General features: G+C 39.7%; 1 long non-coding RNA gene and 1 other non-coding gene across 3 annotated transcripts; both read right to left on the reverse strand.

Moving 5' to 3' along the window:
- Positions 1-3,932: 3,932 nt before the first annotated feature.
- Positions 3,933-5,979, reverse strand: LOC147760156 (uncharacterized). Of its 2 annotated transcripts, XR_015330852.1 has the most exons (5): positions 5,727-5,979; positions 5,561-5,608; positions 5,255-5,312; positions 4,806-4,863; positions 3,933-4,669 (listed from the first exon to the last, which is right to left on the reverse strand). It is a non-coding gene; the product is annotated as an uncharacterized LOC147760156 (long non-coding RNA). The 2 variants fall into 2 exon arrangements; XR_015330851.1 differs by having other exon boundaries at positions 5,561-5,979.
- Trnam-cau (transfer RNA methionine (anticodon CAU)) lies at positions 5,895-5,966 on the reverse strand. The gene has a single exon. It is a non-coding gene; the product is annotated as a tRNA-Met (tRNA).
- Positions 5,980-19,626: the final 13,647 nt, after the last annotated feature.

The following is a 19,626-nucleotide window of genomic DNA, read 5'->3' on the forward strand; positions in this document are numbered from 1 at the left end:
CCACATAGAAACAGACAGATGAACAGCAACTTCAGCACTATTAGAAAATACCGCGTCAATGCCTTTTATAATGTGAAGTCACGTGGCAAAGACGCGGGAAGACAGAACAAAGGGACATAGACAAAAGAACAGACAAAGGAACAATTAGAGGGCGTCAGAGCTACATCAAGTCACAAGACAAGACGAGTGACGAGTTCATATTTACACATAGTTACACTCTCCCCCCTCCAGTGAAATGTCGTCCCGACATACACCAATACATACAAAAAAAAAAAACACGAATATAAATACACAAATATTTACATTCAAAATGTTCCTTTATTAAACAATATATTTATGTAAGATTATACAAATGAGATATATATCAATTACTCATCAACCGTAAAATATCTTCGCAAATCCCCGCAACCTGAGACATAACTAAATAATCAGGCGGTTTGCGATGTCGCGTACTCCTTCTGGGGATTGGAATGGGTGTGCGAGGCACAGGTACTGGAACCTTTCTCACATCTCGGGAAATTTGATCTTCAGTACCATCGGACACCAATGATTCACTGGCAACTGACTCCTGTTCAGCTGTCTCAACTGTGTCCGGTGCTGCAACTTCTTCCACTGTATGCTCCGTCTCACTATCATTTCTACCAGCATTCTCTTTAAGTTCTCTGTCCACACTATCACCTACAAACACATATTCATCTTCCTCATCTACACTACTGCTACTACTACTACTGTCTTTCCTCACTCGCACTCTCTTTTCTCTCATTTGATTACGAAGTCTCAATGACTTTCTCTCCCTCGGCTTTGGTCTCTCTATGGTAGTTTTCTCTGAAATAGGAAGTTGCGATATTGGTAATAACAGGTTCCTGTGAAGCACACGTTTTTCTCCCAACTTGTTTTCTTTTTCTACAACATAAACTGGTATATCATGATTAGGCTGGGCACGAACAATATATGCATCTTGTTCCCAGCGATCAGCTATTTTGTGCTTGCCCTGAAATGCTACAACCTTAACCAATACCCGATCTCCCACTTCTAAGACAGAACCTCTCGCTCGTTTATCATATTGCTTCTTTTGTTGTGTCTGGCTAATTTCTGTTTTGCTCTGTGCTAACCTGTAAGCCTGAAAAAGACGTTCTCTCAGATTATCAACATATTCACAATAATCAGAAAAACTCTGGTTATCCGGTGTTAAGCCAAATACTACATCTATAGCCAACCTCGGCTTTCGCCCAAACATAAGCTCGTATGGAGTAAAACCTGTAGTTTCATGTACCGTACTGTTGTAAGCATGAATAAGAGGCGCAACGTATTTTTTCCAGTCGATCTTCTGATCTGGTTCTAGTGTCCCTAACATGTCTAAAAGTGTACGGTTAAGTCTTTCGGTAATGCCATTACCCATAGGATGATAACTAGTCGTACGTGATTTCTCCATCCCACTTAATTGACATATTTCCTTGATCATTTTCGATTCAAAATTTGTACCTTGATCACTATGAATCCGTTTTGGAAAGCCGAAATAGTAAACAAAATTTTGTAAAAAGGCATTAGCTGTTGTTTTTGCTGTTTGGTTCTTTGTAGGAACAGCTACTGCAAATTTTGTAAAATGGTCAGTTATGACTAAATTGTTTTGATATCCACCTTTTGATGATTCCAAACCCAAAAAATCCATACAAACGAGTTCTAAAGGCTGTGTACTTTGTATATTCACTAAAGGAGCTTTTGAATTTGATGGGGACTTACGTTTTAAGCATCGTTCGCATGTTCTAATCCAGGTTTCTAAATCAACTGCCATACGTGGCCAATAAAATCTTTGCCTCAAGTTTAACATTCCCCTTTCTTTACCTAAATGGCCAACGTCATTGTGCACTCCCTTCATTGCTTTCGCTCTGTGACTTTTCGGTAGGACTAACTGGAATCTTGTCTCTCCAGCTATTTCTGCCTTCCTGTACAAAATACCGTTTCTCACCTCTAATCGTGGAAATTCTTTACAAAATGCTTTCATCTCTCCCTCTTGCAATTCTGAAACAACTGGTTTCTGCTTATTCTCAACTCCTTTCAGAAAAAAACTTACCACTTCGTCCTTCATTTGTTCTGATCTCCAATCCACTGGAGTGAAGTCACTAGAGTCTAATACTTGCTCATCTACAATCTGTGCTGACATACAGATGCTTTCTAAATAACCAGTGTCGGTTTTCTGGCAAATAGATCTTATGGCATCTTTAGAAATTTCGTCATACTCACCTTCACTGTTTTGAGGTTTTCTTGAAAGTCCGTCGGCATCGGCATTAGCCTTTCCAGCACGATACCGAATAGTGAAGTCATAATTACTCAAGGCAGCAATCCAGCGGTGTCCTGTAGCATCCAGTTTTGCAGTTGTAAGAACATATGTTAATGGATTGTTGTCTGTGTAGACTACAAATTTGTTACCATAAAGATAATCATGAAACTTTTTAGTAACAGCCCATTTCAATGCTAAAAACTCTAATTTGTGAACAGGGTAGTTTCTTTCACCTTTCGTGAGGCCTCTAGAAGCAAAACTAATGACTCGTTCCTTACCTTCATTTTCCTGGTATAACACAGCTCCTAGACCAGTCTGGCATGCATCGGTGTGTAAAATAAATGGCTTGCTAAAATCTGGGTAAGCTAACACAGGTGGTGATGACAAAATACCTTTCAACGTATCAAAAGCTAGCTGCTCATCATTTTTCCATTGCCAAAATGCATTCTGCTTAGGCGACTTTTTACCTTTTCTTTTCTTTACAGTTTTGGCGTCTACCGGGTCAGTAAGTAAGTTGTATAATGGTCTAGCAATTTTTGAATAGTCCTTTACAAACTTACGGTAGTAGCCCGTGAAACCCAAGAATATTCTCAATTCATCTGCAGTTTTCGGGACAGGCCAGTTCTTTACCTTTTCAATCTTTGCTGGGTCAGCTTCAATGCCTCTTGAAGATACAATGTAACCAATAAAACATACCTTTTCTTGGAAAAGTTTGCATTTCTTTGGAGATAGCTTAAGACCTGCTTGTCTAAAGCGCTCAAAGACCAAGCTGAGATGATCCAAATGTTCTGAGAAAGATTTTGACGCTACAATCACATCATCCAAATAAATGTGACAAAACCTCTCACCTGAGTCATGGATACCATCCAGCGTCTCCTCCATCATACGCTGATATGTTGCTGGAGCATTGCATAGCCCAAAAGGAAGTTTGTTATATTCATACAAACCCAATGGTCCAACAGTAAATGCAGTGTACTGTTTATGTGCTTCTTCAATGGGGACTTGATGGTAACCACTCTTCATATCTAAAACGCTATAAAACAGCTTACCTCCAATATCATCAAGGAGTTCTTCAGTCCGTGGTAATGCAAAGGCATCCTTCACAGTACGTTGATTCAGCTGTCTATAGTCAACACACAATCTCAGACTACCATCTTTCTTCTTTACAAGTACAATATTTGAAGCCCAAGGACTTTGGCTTTTTCTTATTACACCTGAGTTAAGAAGTTGTCTGATGTGATTTCTTACCTCTTGGTACATAGAGGGTGGAATCCTCCTATGTCTCTGCTTAAAAGGCTCATGATTTGACAAGACTATCCTGTGTTTAACCAAACTGGTGAAACCTACATCCTCATCACTTTGAGAAAATATATCTGAATAACCTTGGATAAAATCACTCACCTTCCTGAATTTCTCATCAGATAAATCTTTGTTCAGATCTATCTGAGACAAATATTCCATGTTGTCATTGTTTGAACCACCATGATCCTCTTCTTCACCGTCCAACTCCTGGCATGCCTGTATCTGACAAATTACACTTTTAGGTGCTATGACAACTGGATATGTGTTAAGGTTACTCACCTGAACAGGTAAAACTTCTTGTTCTTTGGTATCAACCAAAGCTGGAGTAATGGTTACCTTCGAGCAAAAAAAAAATCTTTTAAACAAATCTGAGGTTTATTTGAATCAATGCCTGTGTATAGTACGAAAAAAATATATATCAAACTATCAATGAAAATAAATGCGTTTAATGAAATGAATGTCTAAAACATGTAGAGTCACACTCAGTTACGTCAAAATAACTTACAGTCTTCACAATAATGTGACGATCCTGAGATATTCGTGACGAACGAAATTCGTAGTCTCCAAGCTACCAAACCATGTATAAATGTCACAGAAAATGTTCCTATTAGAGTGGCTCACAACACAGTCTAAAAAGAATCGTCCTGAATGATCATCTAAGGTAAGTAACTCGGCATTCACAACCGAGGGGAAGTATGCAGGCACAGTCCTCCGTGAACGATGTCCTGAGACAATCCAGATAGGCCAGTGACAGTTTATATGCACAGTCCAGGTATAGGTCATACAAACACAACGGTGTCGGTCAATATGGTCCGAAGACGGTTTACACGATCCACCACTTAGTGTTCACAATTACACACATAGAGATGTCCGATGTCCACTACTCACACCGAGTCAGTGACGTTGATAATGAGACCCCGATTCATCGGCCAAACCGCCTAGCCTTGTTATAACAGGTAGACGTACAGTGGACTAATCGTAGTCGTTTGCAGTCGATTGACATGTAGGGGTCCCGGCTCGCGGCACCATTTGTAACAGACGGACTCTCTGGTTGTGTAAAATTTTATTGCTACAACTAAAATTTTCACCCTGTAATAAAGGTGAGATATAATTAAATAAAATGACATACAACAAATAACTTATAATTCTAAAGTTTACCTCTATGATAAGGAAATAATAAATTTGATATAGATAATTACGGTTTATAAAAGCTATAACGGCTTACCCTGATCTTATTCAAGGGCGTTTATAAAGAGTGCTGGATATACGTCTTGGTCTGAAAACTAAAGATTAGAAAACGATGTAATACAGTATAGTATAGTGAAGTTGGATACGCAAAAGACAAGATAAAATATAACTAGAATTAAGTAGACGACATCCAACTTACCACATAGAAACAGACAGATGAACAGCAACTTCAGCACTATTAGAAAATACCGCGTCAATGCCTTTTATAATGTGAAGTCACGTGGCAAAGACGCGGGAAGACAGAACAAAGGGACATAGACAAAAGAACAGACAAAGGAACAATTAGAGGGCGTCAGAGCTACATCAAGTCACAAGACAAGACGAGTGACGAGTTCATATTTACACATAGTTACATATGTGCATGTGAAAACATGTTTCATAAGTATGTTAAAAGACATTATTATTTTACTGAGATCCCTGTCTTACCTAGCTCCTCAATTCAGAGTCTTTACAACTGTTATATTGTTCTTGTCTTTGGTATCAACTGAAAGAACAGAATTAAATTTTAGAAAAAAATATGTTCACGGTTTACACAGCAAAACATTAATATTCTTGAAAATAAAGTATCTACTTAGGTCTGCCAAAGATCAGAATGTGCTTGTGCAACGTGTACAAGTACCTGTGTGTGTGTGTGTGTGTGTGTGTGTGTGTGTGTGTGTGTACGCACAGTCACATTCCATATGTGAAATAAATACCCGGTAGCTACTTATTCTATAGACCCTGCTGTCCTACCTCTCTCCTTCACATCTTCTGACACAGTCTTTGTGTCTTTGACATCAACTGAAGAAATAAAAGGAAAACAAAATAAATAAACATTTCATACCTGTGCACATCAAGAATTTAATACATTATAACATGTACATAGACATAGGCGTAGGCGTAAACAGAGAGGGTTTACCTGGCGCACGGACGCCAGGCGACGTGGTTTACGACAGTATTAACTGCGCAAATTTACGCCCCGTTGGTCCAACCGGGCATATTGCCAAGTGTATAAAAACTGCACCAGGACAGCCTGATTTTGAAAATATTTTTAGTATACAACGCGGACCAAAACGTTTAACTGCACTAGCAGAGCTAGGTTTCGATCCTAGGACCTCGGGGTTATGGGCCCCGCACGCTTCCACTGCGCCACTCTGCTGTCAGAGGATCTGCTTGGCTGAATCGTTAGTGTTTTTTTATTAAATTTTCTGATGCAATACCTTGTCCTCTGGTCATTAGGGAATGTGTTAGTTGAGACATGACTTTACTCATCCACACAATGAGACGATAAAGCGAATACCATGTTCTTACTGACTTAGTTTGACTAGATGTGCAAATTCATTTTAATTCAGCATCTTGATTACTTTGGACCCGATAGAATAACAGTAAATAAAATAACACATCATAAAATTATTAAATTTAATAAAACTGCAAGCATCAGGTCAACTTTGATATACGTACGGTTAGAGTTGGTTGATAATGATCATAATAGCAAATATACCAGTGCAGTAATGAAATTAATGCCATTTGGTTGTCAGGTTTCATTTTTCACGCAGTGATACATTTTATCAACTAACAATTCCCAAAGGCCATCTAACTTCGCAAGTATAGTACAATGTAACGCAAGCACAGTTATTATTATTATTATTATTATTATTATTATTATTATTATTATTTTTATATGGAAACAACGCTCAAGAACATGGAATCGACATCGCCTTAAATTTTACAGTTAAAATAGCCTATTTGTGTTTCAAAGGAAAGGGATATCATTTATCTTTACCTAAGGATGGAGCATAATAGTATAAGTCAGCTGCGACCCCCCCCCCCCCCCCCCATTCCTCATATTCTGGCGTCAGTCGCACTAACAGTAACAAAATGGGTGCTAGCAGTTGTTGTTTTTAATGTGGAATTGTTTATTTAGGAATGTTCCGTTTATAGTCATCTACTGGTGTTGATAAGAACTAATTTATCTACAATTAGGTCAGGAAATTTAACTTATAATTACAGCAGAACGAGTCAGATCGTTGTATTTTTCAACATTTACTTATGAAAAAGTTAGATAATTTTTTTTTCTCTTTCCCGGACCCCCCCCCCCCCTTCGGTTTCTGAAAAAATCACACTAATGTTCCCATCTTGAAATTAGAGTTTTAACGGGCTGATTTATAGTTCTTAACCGTTCCAAATGGCACCTGTTGACCTTCAAAACACCAAAATAATTTGGGTCCTTTTATCGAGGCCCAAACCCCACCACAAGGGGGGCGAGGGGCGGCTTCGAATCTGAAGCCCCTCAGTCGTAAAAAACACTGACCCCCCTAGAAAACCTGGATCTGTCTTACGACCTGTATATCGCGTTCAGCAGACAAAAATGTTATTTGTCAAATATGGTTTTCTCAAAATCCGCATCGTTACAATTGCTTTAAACACGTTTGAACTTTTTGAAATGATTCCCTCTTCTTAAACGGTCTTGCTTAAACCAAAAGCGACCCGGTGTGGACCGTCTTTGATCCAACTGTGTTGTTTAACGTCATAGATAACCCAAAGTAAATCTCAGCACAAAACGAAGTCACAGAACGTTCCGTGCCGTCTTTTAAAACAAGGCCTCGTGAACATCGCGTACTTCAACGTTGATGATAAGACGAGCTTCGAGGGGAGGGGGGGGAGGGGGAGGGGGGGGAGGGGGGGACGGTTGTTGCGGAAATACATCTGTACGGCACCAGGCTATCGATTGTAATTGCAGTTGTAAGTAGTAAATAATGCACTGTTACCCCCCTCTCCCGATATCCACGATAGCATGCCTCGCTGTCTGGCGCTCGGCATGCTATCGTGGATATCGGGAGAGGGGGTAACAGTGCATTATTTGTCATACATACAAAAGGAAACCGTGCGTGTTCCCCACCCAAACCCCCTAACTTTGAATAGAACACGCTGATATCACCGCGCATGGGGTGATATCAAAGAATGGACTTTCCCCGCGTTTACTGCCTAATTGCGGTCACCGTCCAATCATTTTCATTGGCGTGAATGGTTTTTGGTTGCGTGTGTATTGACAGGGACATGGGTCAGTGGTTTTCTGTGAGTAGTTGGCTGATTTCCTGCCCACCTTTCGCACGTGGCAGTCACTCCGTCTCATTCATTGTATCGGTCCCTGCAATCCTTTTGTTTTGATATCAGCCCGGTGGTATGTATACGTGATAGATACAATACGAGTCGCCGAGCTGTACGTGAAATATTACGAGTGTATTGGCGAGCCGCAGGCGAGACAATACACGAGTAATTTTCACGTACAGCTCGGCGACGAGTGTTGTATCTGGCTTAAACCACGGCCTATGATTGGCTACAACACTAGTAGTGCAACAGACCGTGGAACGCACTCGTACATGACGTGCTTGTATGTCAAATACAGCACGGCTGAGTCTTTTGTTCTACGTGCTAGCCGTGGTTTAAATGTATAACCAAACTGGCCCTCTGCGGGACAAGGTAGAAAGTTTCCAATTGATCTAAGTTCTACCAACGAAGCTTCTGCGGCTCCGTGGTAATTCTACTGCCTTAAACATACCCTTGCACGCGGGTTCGAATGCTAGAGTCTTCAATGCAGTAAGTTTACTAGATATCATTTCTGAATATTGCATTTTATTAGTACTATAAAAGTTAAAACGTATATTAAGTGGGCGGGTGGGTAAGGCACAAGGCTGTCGTTTGCGTGCGCAGCTGCAATAATAATAATAATAATAAATGAAAATAAAGAATAATAATAAATAATAATAATAACCCAAAGCCCTCATCAGCCATGGTAACGGAAAGCCGAAGATATAATTCCCTGGTCACAGCAACGACCTTGAGGGCTCTTGTGGGTCCGGCCAAATAACCTTTTGCATAAAAATAACCTTGTGCATAACAACACAGAAGACTGAGATACTGAAAGGTTTCTAGATACAGTTTGATGCAAATTAAACTGGCTTCATAAGTTGACTTGTAAATTGAATACTTAAATATCCATCCTGAAGACACAGTTGTTTTCTTCAGCTATAACAAAACAAAATACATTCATGGCACATAACACTCTAGAACATCCTAATTATTAAATTTTGGAAATTTCATAGAATAGGAAAACTGATAACTCATTGCCGGCAAACTTTGACGGGTCTAATGACAGACCCTGACGACAAGTTATAATGCGATGCCATTTCAAACAGCTAAACTTGTGTCTTGAAACACACATTACAGACAATCTGCTTAAAGCTATTACTCATCTGTATCTGGTAACACTGATTGAGTAATTATTTCCCAAATCTTTACCAAAGCGGACGTTTTATGGCTTAATTACATTTCTGAACTCAGACCTAGGACGCACCAAGCTTTACGCATATTATGTCATAATTTCATAATTTGGTGAAATTGTCTCGCTATCTGAGTTATTTTATAATAATAATAAGTTTATTGAGCACTAAATGGTATGAATACATTTGCAGGCTCTCTAGACTACATTATTTACACAATATATAAGGATCTACATTTATATATGTTACATATGTAGTATGCTAAATTATACGTGTTTGCGTGTTATGCTATAAAATTAATTAAGCTGTTCACAGCATTGTCAACAATTAGTGGCTGTGATGTACTAAATTGTAGGTGAACTATGTATTTTAACAGCAGTATTTACAAATTCTGCTATTACTTTGAGACTTTTTTTCACAGGGTGGATTAAGGAGAATTGACAATACCGTATTTTCATATTACCTGAATATCTGAAAAAGTGCAATAATGATTTAAAACATATTGAGCATATGAATACGATTATGGTTTTGATCTCATAATTAAAGTGAGAATGAATTCCAGCTTGATTGTTTTGAAGATCTAGCAAAAGCATCTTTATTGGCTTCAAAAATACAGAGATTACAGAACACAAATAAACATGTCCAACATAAATAGCGGGGATGGATGTTAACAGTTTTAAAACTTCAATTGTTATAGATCTTTTCCTAAAAAAAACGCTACAGAGTAGGAAAACCGATGTATCGAAACTGAGGGTCTGTGTAACAGAAAGTCCGCCCTCCATTTAATTAGAATGGTTAGGGTTAGTTTGACCTAATTAAGTGGGTCAAAATCTGGGGAGAGACTTACCTGTACGAATGAATGGGAAGCGGAATCTCTATCATTACATAGGGGACTCTATGTCACGTTTCACCGGCTCTCTCTAGTGACGCATGATGTACATGTTTTAAAATATAGTAACTTCTGTACTGGATGCGATCTATCTTTGCACCATATGCAGCACCACGTAAGTGCAAAGCTACATGTAATACACAGTAGTTCAACTGTGATTAAATAAAGCATCTAAATATCTTTAGCCAAAACATTTTATCAAGGCACCGTGCGAGTAACTGTGCCATTTTCAGTTGAGCAGCAGCCTTCTTACAATATGAGGGTGAAAATTGCGTCTGTCAAAAAAATTAACACATACTGTACAAAAATGTAATAGTATAACATGTTGTTCTGTGGTGACATTTTCTGTGGTGACAATAGTAAAATGCTTCTATCTGCAGTTTCATTTCACATAATACTGTGAAATTCAGATGGATTATCCTTCATCATATTATCTCCGCACTACTAAATGACTGTCTCTGATTCTGTTCATTTAGTCTCTAATGCTTCTTTTCTTATCGCGTTGGCATATTGACAATAATTCGTTTTCACACGAAATGCTGTTAATGCGCCTCGACATGTACATTTCAGTACGTGAGTCCTTTTCTGGGAAAGAAACCCTAAGAGTAAGATGTAATAATGACTAAATTTGCTTAATACATTTTACAATCCCAGTGAGCGCGTGTTTCAAAATCATTTGCAGGGCGACTGTGTGTGTGTGTGTGAGTGTGTGTGTCGGGGGGGGGGGGGGGGGGGGGGGGGGGGGGCGGGGGGGGGGGGGGGCGGGGTAGGTTAGTACACATACCAGGGCACCCTAATATATACTATACGAAATCACTTTTTTTGCCCTGTGGAAATTGGTGCTTGTTAACAGTGTAGGATGATGTGACTGCCCGCCCCCTCCCCCCCCCGCCCGCCCCTTCAAGGGTGGCTCAGCAGTTTAGAGGGAGAATTGCGGGGTTCTGTGTACTCACTCAGCGGGGAATCTGAAGTCAATCTTAGTCCAGGCTTGGACATTATAACGAATTTCGGAATTTTGTCTACCCTCTACCAGGGTGGCAGATTATATAGGAAAAAACGTAAAAATCCAGGGCCAAATGACTGTCTATTTATCTAGAGACATATCTGTGAATATCTGTGAAAAATCAATCTGTCGCCCTGGTAGAGGGTAGGTAGAAGGTTAATTTTGTCCATGGTTCATGCTTCAGAGTCTTGACTTGTATCACATAACGTAGACAGAGCTATGCGATACTCAGCGCCTGAAGCTGCGCCTTGATAAAATTACGCTCTTGTATGTTGCATACAGTGGTCGGTGCGTGTTGTAACTAGTAAATGTACAGAGGGGTTACAAAAGTATTGAAACACCTTGGTACATAGTGCTCTGTGTGCACGTTAGTTCAACGTGTTTTTCGGTTTATTGTTCACTTTACCAGTGACGAATTTTCATCCATGTGAACTATAAAATGTGCCTCTGAAGGTCAAAGTTCCTTCTAGCTGTCACGTCGCCATCATGGTGAAGGTACGGGAGCTCACAAATGAAGAAAGAAATAAAATTGTTTATCTGAGGGAGGAGGGTATCAATGTTATCCAGACAGCTGCCAGATATGGTGTATCTCGTCAGACTGTGTATAGGGTTTGCAAAGGTTGGAGGGCACTGGTGATGCCCGTAAGTTTCACCGAAGTGGCCGAGGACTAATGCCAGAGACGACAGGTGCCTTTTTACGCTGTCAAGGCTTAGGAGGTTTGAGCCGTGCAGGGAATGAGCGTTGCAGTGGTAGCGCAATTTGCAGGTTGATGTTAGCAAAAGAACTGTACAAAGAAGAATCCATGCTTCAGGTTTTTAGAGCAGGGTTGCTTGGAGGAAGCCACTCATCACTTTGGTAAACAGACGCAAGTGACATGGGCTTCAAGAACCATTGCCTGGACAGTGGGTCAGAATTGGCGCCATTTTGTTTTTTTCTGACGAGTCCATATTCACAGTTAACAGCGTGGGTGGACAAGGGTGGGTATGGAGAACATCATCCACTTGCCATCTGCCAGATAATATGCCTTTTCTCACAAGACAATCCACTTCAATAATGGTTCGGGGGGTGAATTGGTTTCTATGGTATTGGTGAGCTTGATAAATGGACACTTGCATCTAAAGCGATATACTGAACTTCTTGACCAGCACCTTTTACCACCGGTAGAAAGCGTCTTTGGGGACAGGAACCATCCGTTTATATTTCCAGATGATAACGCTACACCACACAGGGCCATGACAGCGCAAGAGTGGCTTTACCAGCATGGTATCAACAGGGTGGACTGGCCTGCCCAATCACTAGACGCAAACCCCATTCAAAACCTGTTGTAAGATATTGGAAATCAAGTGGCAAAGGATCGCTCTTTATCAGAAACGCCTTAATCCAAAATGTCTTCAGAGCCTGGGCCAACATGGCCCCCAGAAGATTAATGAACATTTATCAATCTTTGCCTAGAAGGATGGTAGCCATATTGAGATCACGTGGCTATCCTATAAAATATCAATTCTGACATAATAGCATGTGTTATGCAAGGGCAATGCACTGTTCTGTAAACCTAAAATAAAGATACTCACGCAATCAGTTTTCAATAAAATAACAATTGGAAAAACTAACACATCCAGCTGTTGTTCCCCTTAAAACAAAATGGTGCAATACTTTTGCCACCCGCAGTAGGGGAGAGCGGGGTGGGTTGGAACGCGGGTAAGTTGGAACATTGGCTTTATTTCTTAAACTACAAGATCGATCATGTGCTCCTTCAGCATAAAAATGTCACGTGGCATGGTCATTCATCCGGTAAACTTGTGGAAGTTTCGAAAATGCAGTAAAAGTTTTATGCGAAAAAAACTTATTTTCGCTACTCGAAGTAAGTTTTCATATTTTTGACATTCATCGTGCTGTAAACTAAAGTATATGGATTCTATCACTGAAATTCTGCACAGCGTTTAGGACCACCTTGATGTTCAAAAAGCTGTTTTTTTTTTTTAATCACTTCCCACGTGTTAAAGAAATACAGTGTCATAAGTAGGCCATGACGTCATGGGGGCTGGTTGGAACATTTGACATGGGGCAAGTTGGAACATTGTCAGGGGTGTTCCAACCCATCCCGCACGGTGTTTTTCATTTTTTAAACATCTCTAAATGTTTTAATTTCAACTTTGAAGATAATAGTAACGTAGTAACCCAGTACAACTCCAACTGGAGACGGAATCTAGCTGATAGAACATCTCCAAGATGCCAGAATGTACATGCATGCGTGTAGAAGATACAATTGGGGATGGTTACTGCTTGTTAAATGCAGTTGCTACCTGTTTGGTCGAAAGGGTCTGCATGTCCAACGTTGCTTTTTGGCGATAAATTGCTTTTAGATGTGGAAGGAAATGTCGATTATTACTGTGCTTTACGCGGCAAAATGAAAATATTTTAGCTGGGAGCCTATGTTATGGATAAACTATACAACACCGTTTCTGCCGATATTGTTTTAAATGCTTTGTGTAATGGATTGGGGGTTGCTGTTAATGTTTAGTGAACGAGGGTACAAAATACGCCAGAAAAAACAAACATTCACCTCGTAACTTAGGCAAAGATTCAGTTGAAATCTCAGTTGCCCTCACCGGAAGAGGTGCTACAGCACACTAAAGCGCACTTAAGAAAACCCCAAAACAGCTCAAGTCCAGCAAGAATTAGACCGGTTCCAAAGGCTCACCGTCGCAGTCCAAAGATTAAAAGAAGAAAACGATGCAGTGCAGTACTAACTGACACACCTGAAAATGAGCTACTCGAAAAAGAAAAGGCCAAGCCCAACAAAATCAAAAAGGACAAGCGCAACAAAAATAAAAAAACAGTTAAAGATTTCTAGTCGATAGAGAAAATCAAGAAAAAGAGAATTAAAGATGACCAACGATTCTGAGTCAGAAGTAAAGTTGTTCATAGGTTGAGTTATATGAATTCAATTTCTTTTCTCTTAAACTACACCACTTTTGTTATCATTATGAAATGAAGTGTAACTAGATATGGTTTATACATCGAAAAGACTATTTGAAAGCAAATTGTAAAAGTAACAAATGCTTACAAACTATGGAGATACAAATGCAAGGTAACACGTACTTATTGGGAAATTAAAATAGATAAACCTACTTTTAAAATGAATTATACTTTGAATTTATATGCAAGCGTTCCAACTCGCCCTCTTGTTCCAACTCACCCCACCGACTGTTCCAACTTACCCCGCGGGTGGGGTGAGATGGAACGTTTTAAGAGACAAATTTGAGCATTTATTGCGCTAAAATAAAAAGGCCTACTTGATGTTTTATTTCATAGATGAGTGCAGCATATAATTATCTCATATCAGTGTTTTTATTTTTGTCCCCAAAGCTTTGACTGCTGAGATATCGCAAAAAAGGTGAAAAGTGTTCCAACCAACCCCGCTCTCCCCTACATGTGTACATAGCCAAGGGTGCTTTTCAATTTTTTTTTATTATTTGCAACAGACTTACTACTAGCGCACCCTGGGATCAGAGGTACCACATCAGGTGCTAGGAGATCACGACTTGACGCCTAAAATGGGACTCTTAACGCAGATATCTTTAGAGAAAGGGTGAGTGAATGATGGTACCACATTTCCTGTATATCATGTGTTCATAAATTCGCAATATATCATATATATGCCATTGTTCTTCATCTCTTATAATATCTCTTTTGTGCAATAAACACAATGCTAAGACAGACATCTAAGCCGCTTAAGTCCCCTAAAATTCAATACCGCCAGGGGGTCTGTTCTTCCTTTGTCAAAATTGGAGAACATAAAGAAGGAAATATGATGAGCGTGGGTAAATTAACGACTTCAGACAGATGAAGTATTTAGCGCATCTTCAAGTCTCTTCCTGGAATATTTGAAAAAAATGGATGAAAAACTTTTTCTGGAACATTTGAAAGAAATAGCTGGTAATCTTTTTCTGGAATATTTGAAAGAAATGGCTGATAAAAGGTAATACTCGAGTATCCTGTTGGATAAATGGGCCTTCCAACATTATTGTACTACTGTTAATAAATATCACCATGCATTAACGCATCACGTTGCTTACTTTTCAAGAAATCATCTAAACGTTATTAAGATTAGTGTGAAAGACGGTGACATGGTTAAATATACATTGTAGAGGAGTAGGTTTAGGAGGGAGGATGTAGCAACCCCACTTTTTCTTACATTAAATTCAGTCATGAGCGCAAGAAGAGAGATGGGGGTGGGTAAAATACCCTGTTCACTTCTTAAAACCAAATGCACTCCGAAAAAAGTGCAATGTAATTAGAAAATACGAAAAAAAAAAAAAAAAACATCGCTTTCCGACACCCTAAACAATGGACATCTAATACTTACAACCCGAACGTTCACAAGTCATACATGAATATCAAAATTCTGAAATGTTGTTTGGTGTCTGAGTTGTAATAACAATAGGGCGAAAATAGGAAATTATTGGTTGACGTACCAGGTGGGGATCCCATTCGAAATTGCACGGTTAAACAACATATACAAAACATAGATAAATACAGGAAAAAAGTGCCTGCACGGTCTTATCACCCGGCCCACTCTGTACATGTATGAAGATGTAAGCATATACTGTCTGTTATTTTATTTATTTCGTACGCTTATCCCATTTCTATGTAAGCCAAGAATCAAACTGAATTCCGGCAAGACTTCATTCCGGTCACAAAAATTTCGGGTTTTGTCTGTCTCAGTTGGGTTTTGAGCAGAGTTCATTTTCAATAGGTTTGAATTTGTCACCCCTTTTGACATCAAATATACAAGAACGTATATCATGGTATCACGGCAAACGACGTTTCAGCAGCCGCGCATTTTGCAGTGCCGCAAGGCCAACGTTCTAAATGATACATGTTTGTTTATCTGTAAAGCTTTCATGGGCTGGATTCATCCGCAAAGTCTTACACCCCATTTCCGTAGATTTTTAGATCGATCTATCCCTGTGGGGAGTCCCACTAGATTACTGTCAGCTTAGCCGGCTTAAACGTCTGTCCCGCCTACTAAAAGCTGTAAGGGGGTAATTAACTATGGTGCCCGCTCGACTGACTGCAATTTAGCGTGAACCCCCATGGAGTTAGGTCGATCTAAATCTTAATCTTTAGATCGATCTAAATCTCTGGGAAAGCACCCTTATATCAAGACAATACTATTTCAAAATTCACTGGTTCCTATGATGAGAGATATTAATTTTTTTTTAATTCGGGAATTTTCAGTCATGCTGGCGGTTCGAAAGCACCATGCCAGCTCTTGTACGTTGCTTACAGTGGATGGCTGGTGTTGTAACTAGTTTTAAAATCATAATAACAACATATCTATTAACAAGATGCATGGCAATAAATGCATTAGTATGGAGTCATATGACCACGTCTTTAGATAAATACACAATGAAATAAAATAAAGTTGAAAATACAAGGAAAACATAGCGAGCCGTTACCCTTGGCAACAGACACCTGAGAGTTAATTGCACCCCGGAAACCCGCAAGTCAGTATTCTAGTATACTAGCGGTTGCAATGGGGTGTTAATGGGTGAGGAGTCCATGTATATTCCCGCGCAGTAAAGATATCTCTCGCACATGTTGTTGTCAAATATCCTGTGCAATACAATAATGAGCAAGACAAAGTTTTAAACGGAGCACGTTTTGTCACTGGTTCACAGCATGAACAAACACCACGCGTTGTCACGTGGAGTTACACCTGACTAGATTGCAAGGAGGTTAATATTGGTTCTGTCTTGTGTGGTTAGCGTCTTTACTCTTATTAAAAAATGCCTGTCCGTCATGAACATATGTACGATATTCACTGGTTCGTTCTGCTAAAAATCTTATCATCACTAATGCGAGAAATACACGTATAAATAAGCATTTGTACCACTTGTTTGTGTGATAATAAGACACAGGCTATCAAATTTCTTCACTGTTGTACAACCAAATTCCCCATGCTGCAAAATGGATATTAATTGTATCACTAGCAATACCATATAATGATTATACTAGCTTTCACGTAGGTACTACTTCTGCAACATCAAAGTATATGTCACACAAACACACACACACACGCACGCACGCACACACACACTCACTCACTCGCACAAATACACATGCACACACGCGCGCGCGCGCAAAGCACAACACGTGCGCTGTATACTAAATAACACGTGTGAGCGTTGGAGCTTCAGGTTGAGGTAACCCATAGTACTATTTGGTAATGCAACAGCACGTGTTTTACTTCTTGGTGAATGACTTCTTTCGTAAGTGATCTCCATGACATCATTTCAGACGGAAGCTACCGTCATCCTGTTTTGATCAACAAAAAGCAAATCAATTGCCTTCCCTAGGCAGACGACCTGTTAATAATATCTCAATCTGCACATTGCCTCCTGTAATTCCTGTAATTTCTACATGTCATTAATTAATGAATGGTTAAAATTATTAGATAATTATTGGCCTCGGCGGAGGTTTTTGAATGTTTTTCTATAGTAACAGTTTTTTTTACAGTTGATGTTCCTCTGGGGTCCGTCAACCCGTCACCTCCTCAAGAATTGGGGTGAAGCGAATCCCTAGGGTAAGACCACGGAACCCTGGGGTAAAACCATGGATCCCTGGGATAAGAGCACGGACCCCTTGGGTAAAACCACGGATCCCTAGGGTAAGACCACGGACCCCTGGGGTAAAACCATGGATCCCTGGGATAAGACCACGGACCCCTGGGGTAAAATCACGGATCCCTGGGATAAGACCACGGACCCCTGGGGTAAAACACTACGTCAGGCGACCCTCCAACCAGGGAAGCGACTGGTAACAAAATTTAAGAATGTTGTTTATGGCATTCCATTTAACCCAGGCCCCTAGCAGGGAAGGGGGTGGGGTCGGAGGGTTCGTACGAACCGCCCTTGTAGCCGGGAAAAGATCCGCTTTGGGCAAAATTAAAAATGCAATCTAGGTAGACAAAGTGTTCAAAGGTGCTTTTATGTCAGAAAAAGCTGAAACTGAAAATGTATTAATTACTAGTGTGTGTTTGAAGTTTCCATGGAGACCATGTTTTGATATGAAGGTGGATGTCAATTAAAATCCTTGGCCCTGTTGTAATCAGCGGATAAAAAATGTTTTACTTGGAAATGTTTAATTATAAGCGCTTGGATCAGGCTTATCTGCTCCTAAGAAGTTTCGGATTAGTTTAAATAAGATTATGTTATGTGAAAATTTTATATGCAGAATATATACAACACTACATTTACGTTAAGCCACATGTAAGGGGATTGAAACACTAACGATTTAACGTGTGTGTGTGTGTGTGTGTGTGAGTGTGTGTGTGAGAGAGAGAGAGAGAGAGAGAGAGAGAGAGAGAGAGAAATAATAAAACAGATGTTGTTTAATAATTAAAAGTACTACCTCAACGCGCTGCCAATAGGGTTTAGAGGAGCAGTCACCAGAGAGCACGCTTCACCACGGTAGCGTGGGTTTACATCACGTCAATCTTGCATGTGGCTTAGAACCACTATTCACATGTCCAAGATCACGTTGTCTGAGCGTTTCAAGTTCAAATATGGGAAATGATAACTTTTCAGCTGATGTGATTCATGTACGGACATTTGTAAAAAAAAATAAATATCCTGTTCTGTTGAACCTATATATCAACAAATAGTCTGTGTTTGTCCTTCTGTTTGTTTATTTGTTTGTTTGTATGTTTGTTTGTTAGTGCTGGACGTGTGTGAAAAATAATTGTCATTTACTTGTCCGGCAGTTGGCCGATACCGCCAAAAAAGGAAAATAACTAATTCACCTTCTGATGGTATCGTCCCTTAATTAAAGCAGTGAAGGAACAAGTATAAGTTTAGTTACAATTGATGTTTTAAGTCAGCTCAAGTTTATTTCAATTCCACAGTTGTTCGTCGACCGTGGCCACCGCTCGCTAAATGACAGCAAAAAGCAGTTTAACTACAGCAAAATCTGACAAAATCTTTGTTGTGGCTGAAAGGTTTGGTGTAAAAGCATGTGTGTGGTGCAGGACGATGGCGTTGTTCAGACTGTTGCTGTTGTTATTGTTGTTGTTATTATTACTGTTGTTGTTATTGCCATTATTTTTATTGTTCATGTTCTGGTTTGTGTTGTTGCCGTTGTAGTGAGGACTAACCACTCCAGTCTTAACCTGTTAGAGATCGCTAGTCCTTGGTTTTTACCCTACTAGAATGTCGCTTTATAAAAGATATTCAACTTATTGCAGTGATCTATTGATAGTCGTCTTGTGTTGTAGAATGCATGCCAAGGTATCAAGTTCTGCACGGCGGACATGTACGGCATGAATTTTAAATACGTCATCTCTAAAAACTGTTTGATGTTGCCGGCCTAAAACGTCAATTGTAACTAAACTTATACTTGTTCCTTCACTGATTTAATTAAGGGACGGTACCATCAGAAGGTGAATTAGTTATTTTCCTTTATGACGGTATCGGCCAACTGCCAGGCCAGTACATGACAATTATTTTTCACACACGTCCAGCACTAACAAACAAACATACAAACAACAAATAAACAAACAGACGGACGGACAAACACAGATTTGTTAGAAACTGTTCTAGAAACAAGTCGTAGGTGTACTGAGGCCATAAAAAAGAAAGG

The sequence above is a fragment of the Lingula anatina genome, chromosome 8, assembly GCF_051362555.1.
Source record: "Lingula anatina isolate TDL-2025a chromosome 8, LinAna3.0, whole genome shotgun sequence".
Lineage (NCBI taxonomy): Eukaryota > Metazoa > Brachiopoda > Lingulata > Lingulida > Lingulidae > Lingula > Lingula anatina.